The 14,012-nt window shown below is 33.2% G+C and overlaps 1 protein-coding gene across 2 annotated transcripts in view; it reads left to right on the plus strand.

Moving 5' to 3' along the window:
* The first annotated feature begins 6,754 nt into the window (after window positions 1-6,754).
* The window catches only part of spz3 (spatzle 3), a 30,882-nt gene continuing 23,624 nt past the window's right edge, over window positions 6,755-14,012 (plus strand). Inside the window, exon 1 of one of the 2 annotated variants that reach the window (XM_053754611.2) lies at window positions 6,755-6,903. The gene's annotated coding sequence lies outside the window, so the exon portion shown is untranslated. Of the gene's footprint in view, window positions 6,981-14,012 lie in introns of both variants that reach the window. The other variant, XM_053754612.2, reaches the window with a different exon arrangement.

Here is a 14,012-nt window from a genome sequence, read left to right on the forward strand (position 1 = left end):
CGTGAATTTATTAATTTATCTGCGAAATCGGAACAGACGATTTTCACACAAACTTTAACTCACAAACTTCAACCTACAAATGACTATAATGAGGGGCCCCATTATAGTCAGTAGTGGATTGATTTTTGGAAAAAAAAATTGAACGCGTGTCTTTAACTATATGCATACCAAATTTCATCAAAATTAGTCCAGCGGTTTAGCCGTGAAAGCGGAACAGACAGACAGATAGAAAGACAGACAGACTTTCGCATTTCTAATATTATAGTATGGATTTGTGCAGAATGAAAATTCTGTTCTCTCATTGATTTGCGTTGACACCACCTTAGTTTTATTGACTTCTTATTATAAACCAATAATGATTAGCATACCCCGGCAGCAAGCCGGATACGCGCCCGTGTACTGCTGATTATAACGACTACATTCTTGTCAACTTGTGGCCCTTCCATTCAATGCCTATAAATCTTTGGGAAATTATTTTGTGTAACTTTTTTGCAATATCGTTGATACAACATATTTTATTTATAACATGGAATAAGTAGTAAAACTAATAGTTAAAAAATAATTTTCACAATTGACATTAGTTATTTATACAATTCGGATCATTGTTAAACTTTCAATCCCTCCCCGATTCAACCTTGTTTTAGACTTTCAATCCCTCTAAAAATATCTTAAACAATGAAGTAATATTAACACTACATTAGCATTCGATTATAGATTGTATTGTAATGTTATTATCGTATTTCGATTTTTAGTTAGCTACGTATATTCTATAATATGGTACTCAAAAACAATTCTGATCAAAAATAAAAACACTAATAAGTTGCATCGTGCATAAGTTTAGCAATGTCATGAAGCGAATCAATGAAAATCACATTTGGTTTATTTCACCGCTAACAACAATAAAAACTGATCCGGTGATCGGAACGGAATCCTCGACAAAAAGCGTGCGGAGAATCCACGCCGTGACGGAAATGCGGAAATCCCGGAAAATTGTGACATATCACATTGTTGTTATGTCATTTATGTGTTTGATTTGCATAAGTTTATTATACTGTGTTACTTTCCTGCCCGCCTCACAAATTCCTTAGTACCTCCTAATGGTTAGCCGGGAAAGTTGTTTTTAACATTGGCATTGTTTATGTGTTTTACAAGAACAAGAAAGTTTAATAAATAAATAAGGTGAATTAAACCAAATTAACTTAAATTAACAAAAAAATGTCATTTAGTCTAATCCTATTGGATTAGGCTAAATTTTTGATGACTTTTCGAAGCCCTTTATATGAAATAGTGAACCAGTTAAAAAAATATTGTAATAATGACAATATTTTCAAAGAATGACAAAAATAAACACACACATTTTTGGACTCGGCCAAACGCTTAGATTGTTTATAATGGTTGTAAAAAAAAAATCTTTCGACGTTAATGCTATAGTATACTTTTTGACAGTATATGAATTTGACATACCTTATTATTGATCCGTTTTTAATAGAATTAAAATGTTTATGATTTCATATAAATAGTTTTAGTGCTATTATGCTTTACCAATATCTTGATGATAAATTCATGAAAATATAGTTGTGCTCTATATTGTATATGTGCTTTAGATTATATTTTTATCGCAATTCATTGTTGCCAATCTAAATCAACATACAGATTTAATTGTAACACAATTATCTTTGAATACTTGCACGAACGTCTGTCAGGTCTATTGTTTTGGTTTTGACAGCAACATAGACACTCTCTAATCTTGATTTAACGTCCAAACGTATTGCATGCATCATTACTTATGAACTTCAATGCAAATGTACCTAAAACGTATGCTTGTTTTACACTAGACGCTATCATATATCTACGTCCCTCTCTCATCCCTCTGTCAGGCTGGCAACATCTCATCAATAAACCTTAATTAAAAGTTTTGAAGATTCGGCTGTGATTTTACAATTGGCCTTCTGTCTGAAATCAACCCTCCTGTACATGCTATTGTTACCTAGGCGTCGCTGCTTCGTACGACGTCCACGGGAGGATATGGAGTGGTACTATTCTACTCGTATACATCATAGGACACAAGCCACATGTTACAGACATTTGGGTTATAACGCAAAATATATTAAATTAACAATTTATTTGTCAAACATAGGTATAATATACTTAAAAGTAATAATTTTTTGTCTATAAAGTTTAGTTTGACCACGATGATGTGGCGTCTTAGCCAATAGGCTGACACATAATCTTGGTCTATGTATGCACTAGATTAGAGGAAATAAAAGGTATCGTAACTTCATCTAATATAAATAAGAAATTTATTAGTAAAAATAACCTCTTTCACTCTACTCTTCATATTACCACTGAAATTGTACCATCGCACCATAGCAAAATAGCACATAGCTAGCTATCGCTTAGCATTGCAGCCGTTGTATAACTGTGGTACACAAGCTTTACGAGGAACAAGACCTTAATAAAATAATAAAGTAGTCCAATTATATTTCCTGGCTTTTGTTTGTTTTGCATTTCTCAAACACTTGACTCGATATTTTCTTCTGGTATTGACTCTACCGGTCTTGTATGATATTTCTCCGTTCTGTTTCGCAAAACGCTGCGTCGTCACAATGAAGCCCGACTGAGTAATGGAGCAAAGCTCAAATCAATTTGAAACCGTTTCAAATCGTTCGCATCATGTATTTTTTCTCAAAGGAGTTTAGATGTTGTAATTTCATTTAATTTTATATATAGATAGTACACACGAGTTTCACGAAAGAAATTCTTTTCTTTCAAACAGGTTTTCTTTTCTACCAAGTAGGCAGACATGCATGTGGCTCACCTGATGCTAAGTGGTTACCACAGCCTAACCTTTAGCCTAGGGCCTTTATTTCCACACAATCCTATCGAAAGAGGTATGTGTGTTGGAACGAAATGGATTGACATTTTTTATCATTGGTTACTTTTTCTACTTACAATGTCCTTAAATTGTGATTACTATAATGATGATTACAAAATGAGGTGTTTTAGAGAGAGTTTCTGACTCATTTATTGGTATTTCAAGGCTTGAATTAACTATAAATTTATTCAAGTATTCTAAAGAACTTAAAAGTCGAGATTACTTTTAGTCATTATGACTCAACTCTCTCTTACAGAATTTTAACTGCGTTTGTCAATGGATACAATATAGTTTACCTTGTAAATACTAGTTTCAAATAGCTTAATAGCTTTAGCAGTATGACTCAGTGCATAACTTGTATAGTCTGTGTCATGAGCAACAAAATTTAGCATTATATTTAGACTTGGTATAAAAACGGACGAAAAGTGACAAAGTAATGTCCAAAAAAGGGCGGAACCGATTTGATAATGGTATCGTAGCTAAGTTAATCAAGGTGGGAATTAGCCTGTGTAGTTTGAGCTGCGGTTAGCCTCGGGTAGGAAGGATTTGGTTTATGTTGGGGGGTCTGTGTAAATTGGTCGTGGAACATGCGTCGGCGTCGCGAACAATGAATACATTCGCGGTTTTCCCGACATCGCCGGCGCAGTGATATAGTTTACGGATGTTACACGCGGTCTGGTCGAGCTAGGGCTGCCACAAAATTTTCAATATTATTTTTCTTCCTTATCGACTCATTTCGTCTATTACAGGACTGGAGGTTTCTGTAATGCACGCCGAGCTTGTCACTCTTAGTGAAACTATAAATAAATGCAGGTGCTACAAATGTGGGTGTAAAATGGAAAATAAGTATAATAAATTAATATATACAAATAAGTTAACAGACTAAATTGAAATTAAACTTGAGATAATGAGCAAGAAAGTATCACTATGAAATGATGCTTGATATAATTGGGAAAAAAACAAGAAAAAAATATAAAGTACTCAATAAGATGATACGAATAGGTCTACAACAAGTGAAAACGGAACATTTTTAAGAAATTTTAAATTAATAATTTATGTGGAATCGATCTTTCTGCATATCTTGAGCCTCCAACTATGGTGTTTTATAACATTTTTGAAAAACCATAGATGTAGAAAGAGTGCGACATTTACATACATAATTCTTTCAAATCACGCATTATTTTTCGCCAACCCTACATTATAATCTTGGGTTATTTCAAGATTACGACTACAAATGCGCTCGATTGCCGTGTCAAAAGCCATTACATGGTTCTTCTTTATTTTTTCTGCTACTTGTCTACCTGAATGATACTTGTTTCAAATCTAAACTAAAATTTACATAGGAATAGAAATCGTTATGTAAAACTATTGCCGTTCTTAGAATTGGTTTTGCTTCAAGCAACAGGTCACACGCGACCAAAATATTATTTAGTTAGTTTGTTCTTCAATACTTGAAATATCTGGCTGTCTGAATATCTTCTTGTATGTTTGTAATATCTTTATTGTATAAAGAATACATGTTAAAAGTCCATATATAACAAGGAGGTAGATATACAATGGCGGACTTATCCCATGAAGAGATCTCTTCCTATCAACCAGTGATAGTTTAAGAGAATAAATTTACTCAATATAAGGGTACGGTAGGGTCTTCTTGTATGCTCTAGTGCCTAATAAAATAGGTAGGTCAGTAAGTTCGGGCAATGTATTTAGAGAGAAGTCCAATATATATGCATGTGGCTTCCCTGATGCTTAGTGGTTACCATAGCGAAATTATGTATAGGTATATACATAATTTCGTAATATTCGTATGTTGAATTGTTTTTAACTATTTGTTATTTAATCATCAATACATATAATAAATCATCAATATAATAAAATTGAAGAAAAGCCAAATTTATACATTGGATTTTTTTAAAATTCTTCATGGAATATACTTAGTTACTGATATGGATGACGAAAATATACTTTCGGAAATTTTTGTCTGTCTGTCTGTCTGTCTGAACGCGCATCACTCGAAATCTACTGGACCGATTTACTTGAAATTTGGTATGTAGGTAACTTATATAACGGGTTAACATCTTATATACATTTCATCCCGTCTTATATACATTACTGAGTGACTGACTGACAGACAACGTACACCCGAAACTGCTGGATGGGAAGCTGAAATTTGGCATGTAGGTGAGTGTAGGTGAGCACTAAGAGAGGATTTTTGGAAATTCTACTCCGAAGGAGGTGAACGAGGTGAAAAACTGTAAATATTAAAGTTCGTGACCGTTGCACCGTTGAAGTTATTGACTTGAAAATTTGGATTTTGGTTGTTTACAACCAAGTATACAATGAATACAAGTATACAATACGTGTTTCAGATTTTTCTGAAAATTAACCCTCAACCCCTTTATAAGGGGTGTGAAAGATTTTATGGGACTTAATACAATTTTCAAAATAAAAAGCTGAACATTGGCACACTTACTTTTTGTAGTAAATAACAGTAATAATAAATACAAAAAATGTTTAATTTACGTTTGTGGTTAATAAAAATCCGGGACGGAAAACGTCATGGAAAATGGGACGGCATGCGTTGCAGAAAGCGGGAGTGTGAGTAGGAGCGGGAAATGGGAAGGAGACACGTAGTGGGAAACAGGACGGGACACATTGCAAAAAACATGATGGCACAATATGTAGGAAACTGTACGGGATATCTACATTACATAGCAGGAAGCGGGATTGGATAAGTTTGCGCAACGAGACACGTAGCGAGAAACAGAAAATTGAACTAAAGATGAGAAAAAATGCGAATTGGAATCATATATGTTTACCAGTCTTACAGAGTACGCGATAAAAAAATTACTGAGATTTTGCCATGAAATTCACGTGGGCGAAGCCGCGGGCAAGAGCTAGTTAATATATATTTTTTATAGCGGCCTGCAATGTTTATATAAACTTCATACGAAATTCTCTCTTTTCTTCAATATTCAAGAAATATATTTTAAATTTTGTAAAACTGGTGCAAAAAATATATATTTAATGTATGTAACTTAAAACCAACATTACAACAAATGTCTACGCATAGTAATTCGCTACGTGAATACCCAATCCCATGGTAATTATATACACAGGAAATATTTAGCATGTATAATTAGTAAATGATATTACTGCTGTATTTACGTCTAGGCTTGATATAAAATTTGTAGTTTAAGAGTGGGTTGCACCAGTCAACTTTGACATAGACTTTAATCTGCGCAGAAAAATATTTACATTGAGACCGATTTTTAATACAAAGATTTTTTTCTCTATATTAAAATGTGTAGTTACAATACATGAAATATGAAAATTGAGAACTTAACGTAGATAATAAAATTCGCTATTATGTCAAAAATAATTGGAGATTTGGGGTGGTGGAAAGAAACGTTGGGCACCGGAAAGGAACCCATCACTAAAGACTATACTGATACCGATTATATGAAAGAGATAGCGAAACAACCTCTGTTCCAACCATAAGACCCAACAGCTTCAGGATACGGAAAAATCTGGTCACATACTCTCTTGATACATTTTAATTTCTAGACAATATCTAACCACAAACACCTATTTGATCCGGATTTTACCGCGTGTATTAGCGTCAAACTTAGAGTACCATTGCTATTATTTTTTCTTTTTTACCGATGCCGGGATACTGATAATTCCAAAATAATTCCAACCGGAATAAAATTCAATACATCATCGAATGTGGTACTGGCCAGTGACACAGTGTTATTTTATTTTTCTTTTTTGTTGATCTATGCCAGCAAACCGATAACCCCAACCGGAATCAAATCCAATACATCATCGGAAGTTTCTCAGTGTTACTGGCCAGTGACACAGTCTGAGAAAGGAGCTCAATCGTCACCTCAGTCTCCGCGTAGTCGCCGACTTGCACGCACGTGCGTCGTGTCTAATTCAAAATCATATTTTCCGAGTGATCATTTCACACGTGACTGTTTATTGTGGACTGTAGAAATTCGTTTTATTGATTTTCGGACTGAGAGGTAAGGTTGCCTTATTAACGATAAATATTATAGGAACTGCCCGTAAAAGAAATACTGCCACATTAATAATTATTGGTGTAAGTTGTTTTTTTTTTAAATCTAGAGATATTATTTAGAATTGCAAATACTTTTAATGGTGTCAAACTACTACTTTTAATACTTCTTAAAGACGTATAACCTATGATATAACATCTAGTGATATCAAGAATATCAAACAGTTATGGCACGAGAAAAGATGTGTTCTAGCGAACAACATAATAATTACATTTTTAAACAAGTTAAATTTCGTTAAAGAAATTCAATTGGTCGTTAACAAAATTTCGAAATAACCAATTTTCACAACACATAAACGTAACTTACTAAGCACAGTTAAGTATATGTAACTATTACTAAGCATTAAAAAATGTGTCCAATTTCCAGTCATAGCCCATTTATTAATGCGAATTCTAATGATATTATTCAACTATGTGAAATAACTCATATAATAATAATAATATGTAAGGACATATTATAAAAAGAAGTCGTATGTCGCGCCTTTCTGTCTAATGAAGCACAAAAACCACAAAACAATTGCTAAAGATATAGGTGTATAGTTTATTATGTTTTATCCGAGGGAAGCCGGGGCGGGCCGCTAGTATGTCTAACTTGGACTAAAAACAGCCTTGGACCAAGTGTCGCCAATTTATTTACGCAAACGTCTACGTTCGATCAAAATTTTCAATGACGATATCGCAATATATGTTTTAATAATATCTCGACATCTATTTTAATTGAATTAAACTGAACACCGCAATATTACATTAGCTCATCTCAGCTCAAGCATTCTGCATGTTTATCAGTTAAATTAAATTAAAACTTAAAATAATGTCATCGTTATTGTTTTAATAATATTTGTAGGTATTAACAAGAGTAGTTACGTAGTTAGGAACGGTGATGGTACTCACTCTGGATACTTGACCAGGAATCATCTAGAAGGTTAATCGTATTTACACCTTTTGTATTATTAAAGCATTCTTGTATGTACATGGTTTTTTTTATTTGTTTGGTCTGACAAAGTGGAGACGAAAAAGTAGAAAAGTGGACCATGGGCTCCGACGCTCCACGACTTCGGAAGAGATTGGGAACACGTTCAGATGAGAGAGAGAAGTTGTTTTAATAAACCACCTTCTTCTGCTTCCGGTTTAGTGTCTTACGATCTCTAGTTAGTAAATGACTTATCAACTAAAGTTAGGCTTATAAAATCGTTATATGGCGACGGGAGTCGTTGTTGCTAACATAATTATAAAGTTTACGTAACCAATATATTTAAGTTGTTCATTTCTTAAATATAATGAAAAAAAACCACTGCAAATGAACGTAGTTTATAAGCTTTTATTTAACTTGCAATGTAACTGTCTCGGGTGGAATCTTTCAACTCAATTTTGAAGCAGATATCTTTAACCGATTGAGCTGAAATTTGTTGTTTAGTTTGGATCCCAATGAACTATTATGATAAGCATGACCTGAAGGTTTACTGCACTAACATAATTTTTTTGATACACATTGAATGCAATAAAATTTCTCTGACAATATAATTTTTTTTTTGCTATAAAAATAGGATGGCTCCTTGCTACGATTTTCGTAGAAAGCTCTACGAAATATTTTCTCGTAGCCGATTGCTAATAGAGTATTTATCTTGTAATCTAGTTTTTTGCAACGAAGAAACCAGTGTCGTTCGTAGACGATGTCTCGTAGGCGTCGCGTGCTACATAATCGTAGCAATTAAAAATGGGCTAGCCAACACAATAGTGATGTAAATTAGAAAAGTACCGGGAAAATACATTTATTTTTACTAAAGATTTTGTACACTTGAAAAATTTCACATACAATTTCTGACAGAACACTTTAAACTAGTTATTTTCGTCAAAGAAATTCCGAGTTTCGTAGAAGAAATGTCATAGTTGAAACTAAATGAAAACCGAGTGCTCATGAATTTGAATATGAATTTAGATAAATATTTACATTTTCTGATATGAGCATGAGCCGAGAAAAAATGGCGGTGGTTTTGCTAAAACAAAAGTAATAATTAGTAGTTAATTTTTACTTTGAAAGATAGAGAGCTAACGTAACAAAATCAAGAAATCGAAAGTAGAAACCCTTGTCAAGGACATTGGCGTCATTACTTTATGATTAAACTATTTTGCTAATTACGTTAAAATATTTATCAATAAACATAACTCAGTTTGCCTTTATCATAAATATTGTTTGAAATGGCATCATTCGATTACTTCCTGTCATTTAATTAACTTAAAATTCCGTTATTAACTTTAAAGCAATTAAAAATAAAATATCTAGTAGTTATTTTGATGATAAGTAACCATATCCGTTCTTTTGAATCGATGAAATCGCAAATCTTTAGAACTAAAAATTTTCTTTGTGTATTTGTCTGTCTTAACATTTACTAAACAATACAAAATCACATAAGTTTAATTATGTATTTCCATTGCACTATAGAACACCAATACTATATAAAAATAACATCTTAATAAAACGATCGATAATCACAATATATTGACCATCGACTTGAATAACGATTTCGATTATGACATTTATATCGTAGTAAATCAACACGCGCAAATACCCACTGTGACATGTCATACTGGCGATTTTTTGCGTCCACACGGAAGCATTTTTTTCTTGACCTTAAATCGAAAGTCAGCAATTAAACAAGTTAAATGAGTGATAACAATTCGAATAACTCGGTCTGGAAGGACCATTTTCCGGGTAACCTTGTCATGTCGTTGACACCTGAAATTTTGCCTACTCTGTAAACTTTTTAGCCTACAATGGACAACTTGTGATATTTTGTGGGAGTAAAGTTGAAGAGAGTAAAATCTTCATCAGCCATTTTAATGTCATTACTATCTGGGCACTGGATGTATAAGGAGTATAAGGCCTGATTCACAAGGAGGCATATTTAAGGAAGCTTTCATAAATACAGAAGACCATAGACATCATGGAGTGATCTGGACTTAGATTGCTTCAGATAGAGACAATTAGAATGTAATGCGTCCCGCATTGTAATAGAGACTTTGCCGAGCAGTGTAATAGAAGTTAACAAAAAAAACGAATATTGCTGTTTATCACTATAAATAGCAATAATCGTTTTTTTTTGTTACAAGTTAGCAAATTTGCAAATTTGTTAGGGAAAAGACATAGTATTTATTTTTAATGGTAAAATACGAATTATTCACGCTTACGTACTTATGCGAACTTAGGTAAATAACTTTTAAATAACTTCACATTATTATTTCAATAGTTGGACGTCATCAATACCAGACAAACCTTGCTGGAAGTCAGTGACAAGGTGAATTATGCCAAGTCAGTCCTTTTAAAGTCTTCCAAGACATAAAACCTGTTACACTTTCCATAAATGCTCACGCGCAGACAGCGGGTATTACTAAAAGTTAAGACATCTAACGACGACAGTTAAGTGGGTATGTGCGTAGTTAACCTTGGAAACGAAAATAATAAGTTGAGTACGGCAATTATAATTTGGCATTTGATGGGGGCACCATCTAAATTGTAATAACTTTGACATTAGTTTACATTTCAACCACCCCATATGAATCTCTCTTGTATTCAATATTAATTTAAGGGATATATACATATATGTCTGTTTGCTTGAATTTAACACGCGTAAAGTATTGTTTGATATCTATATTTATGACCAAAGCAATATGTTATCCAGAGTCCCGTAAATCTCATGGACTCAAGTTGCTGGGTACAACTAGTTAGTCGTACAAAACACAGGTGCTCATATCACCTTAACACGGCTTTAAGGGTCACGAAGAGCAAACATGTTTATTGTTGGACTCGTCTAGTGACGCAACGGACCTGACAGAACCAGGTCACACCGAGAAATGTTTGTGGTACTTAGTGCAAGTTGTAATGTATTGTAGCAATACAAACCAATCCAATTAGTTAATGATCTCACTTACGTTAATGATAAAATGAAATGAATCGACTATGGAAATTTTGGTGTCAGATTGTGTAACAAATAATGTATCAATGTACATAATAATAAATAAATAAATATATTAGGACAAATCACACAGATTGAGCTAGCCCCAAAGTAAGTTCGAGACTTGCGTTATGTTTATTACTAACTCAACGATACTATATTTTATAACATCTAAGATGTCAACTTTCTTTCTATTTGACCAGCTTTATTTTAAATTAAGAAGAGTGTAAGGTCTCATTGCGGTCTACCTTATCTATGGGATTACATAAGTTTATAATTATTTTTTATGGAACAAATCATGGGAAAAGATTTTTAAATAAATAATAAAAAAACAGAAGGAAAAGGAAGAGGAATGTTTTTAGCAGCTGTGGGTCAACTAAAGGTTTTTTAAGTACACATGGTTTTTTATAAATGTCAGCAGAATTACAGCAAAATTAATTTGTTTGAATTAATTGCCACAGAGACAGAAGACAAACAGGCTAGTCCTAGTGTTGAAGTCATAAGGGTGAATATGTGTTGCCATAATTAACTAAGAGTGAGACTAAGTAATAAATAAAGAAAGTATATAATAAAAGTAAGTAGTACATAAAAATTTATTATTAATTTATGTAATAAAGGTAAACCTGATAACATGTTCTTTTTGGGCGTTATTCTTGTAAAAATAGCAATATCGATGCACGCGAGGAATTTAAATTGAGATTTTCTATAAAAAAAGATAATCTTAACAATTGTCGAATTGAAAAAAATCTTCCGAGTGTTACACATTCACGGCCATTGTAACATTCCAGCAGCTCGAGTTTATTGACAAGGTCGCGTGGGCTCGCAGAATGAATTCGCTAATAATACAACTATAACAACTAAAGCGTGTTTAATTTAAAAATTTGTTTAAAGCCTGTAGTTAGCCTAATATACCTTGTTGGTACTTGTCGATAATTAAGTTTGTTCTCATTCCATTATTACTATTAATACTGCTAATACCAACTACTGAATAATCTAAAAATTGTAGGTACTGTCGATATATAATTTAAATATTTATTGTACACATGTTGTGTACAATAAATATTTCTAATCAATCTATCTATTTAAATCTTCCTTTTACTTATCTAGAAAACTTGGGTCATAAATTAAAATTTTAAAAAACCCGCCTTTTGACCACGAGGTCACAAACTAGCTTAAAGAAGTTGCTTATATCTTCGCATCAGAAAAGAAGTGATGATTTTCAAACGCCTGAAAACACATTTTCCATGCATAGCTAAGAATAAAATCTTTTTGAAATAAAAAAAAAAAAACTAGATCAAAATCGGTTCAGCCGTTTGGCTGCTACGTTGCCACGGACATCTGCCCGTCAGTTATATGTCTATACACGAAACTCCCCTTTTTCTATGGTCGGAGGTTAAAAATATGACTCTGATCTCCAAATTCTTTCAGGAGCACAAAAACCTGCTGACACATTAAGTACCTTATTTCACGGAATGATTCTCCAAAATGACAACAAATAACTCAAATGATTGTTCTCCATTTACTTTGCCCAATGCTGAGACCTAAACGGCTATTAAATTATCATCAATACATATAATAAAATTTAAGAAAGGCCAAATTGTACATTGGATATTTTTTAAAATTCTTCATGGAATATACTTAGTTACTGATATAGATGACGAAAATATAGTTTTGGAAATTTTTGCCTGTCTGTTTATTTGTCTGTCTGTCTGTCTGTCTGTCTGAACGCGCATCACTCAAAATCTACTGGACCGATTTGCTTGAAATGTGGTATGTAGGTACCTTATATACCGGGATAATTGAAAAACTAATTATGAATCAAAAATTCCTCGGAATCCCGGTTTAACATCTTATAGACATTTCATTCCGGAAAATGAGGAGGGTCGTGTAGGAAAATTAAAATAACAATCCACGGAGCCGATTTACTTTAAAATTTTGTAGAAAGGTGTAAACAGAATATAAATAATCTATATATATATAAATATTGTACTTCCGAAATAAAACTGTAGATGGCGCCACTAAAACTTTTAAATCTCTACCCATAGACCCCAACGAAATCGTAAGAGTTTTACTTGATACTTACTTCCGTGCACAAGGTAATTTTTTCGTTGTATTCATACAAAAATTGTTATCACTTGTCAGAACGACTTTCTATGTCTACTTTCTTTCTTTATTAAAACTAAATTTACAATACAATACCAAATATATTTATTGCCCATAAAAACAATATTAGTACTATAGTAATATTAGTAAAATAATACAAATTGTGTATACATATGGACCAATGGTGGGCCTATTGCTAAGCAATCTCTTCCAGCCAACCTTTGGGTAGTGAGAGAGGATAACAGAAGAGGGTGGGTGCATTTTGGGCGCAGTATGTATCAATATATCAGTATAAAACTCTTCCGTTACTGAGTGACTGACTGACAGATAACGTACACCCGAAACTGCTGGACGGGAAGCTGAAATTTGGCATGTAGGTGAGTGTAGGTGAGCACTAAGAGCGGATTTTTAGAAATTCTACTCCGAAGGGGGGAAAATCAAGGGGTGAATAACTGTAAATATGAAAGTTCTACACCGTTGAAGGTTGAAAATTTGGATTTTGGTTGTTTACAACAAAGTAATGAATACATACGTGTTTCAGATTTTTCTGAAAATTGACCCTCAACCTCTTCAAAAGGGGGGTGAATTAAATGAGACTTAATACAATTTTCAAGATAAATTGGCACACTTACTTTTTGTAGTAAATAACAGTAATAGTAAATACATAAAATGTTTAATTAACGTTTGTGATTATTAAAAAACGCGTGCCACGGCACGCATTGCAGAAAACGGGAAACTGGAAGGAGACACATAGTGGGAAACGGTACGGGATATCTACTTTACGTTACATAGCAGGAAGCGGGATTGGACAAGTTTGCGGGATAAGACACGCAGCGGGAAATAGGAAATTGAACTAAAGATGAGAAAAAATCGAATTTGAATCGTGTATGTTTACCAGTCTTACAGAGTACGCGATAAAAAAATTACTGAGATTTTACTATGAAATTCACGCGGGCGAAGCCGCGGGAAAAAGCTAGTAAATAAATAAATCAATATTACTTGA

Source organism: Plodia interpunctella, chromosome 14, assembly GCF_027563975.2.
Source record: "Plodia interpunctella isolate USDA-ARS_2022_Savannah chromosome 14, ilPloInte3.2, whole genome shotgun sequence".
Lineage (NCBI taxonomy): Eukaryota > Metazoa > Arthropoda > Insecta > Lepidoptera > Pyralidae > Plodia > Plodia interpunctella.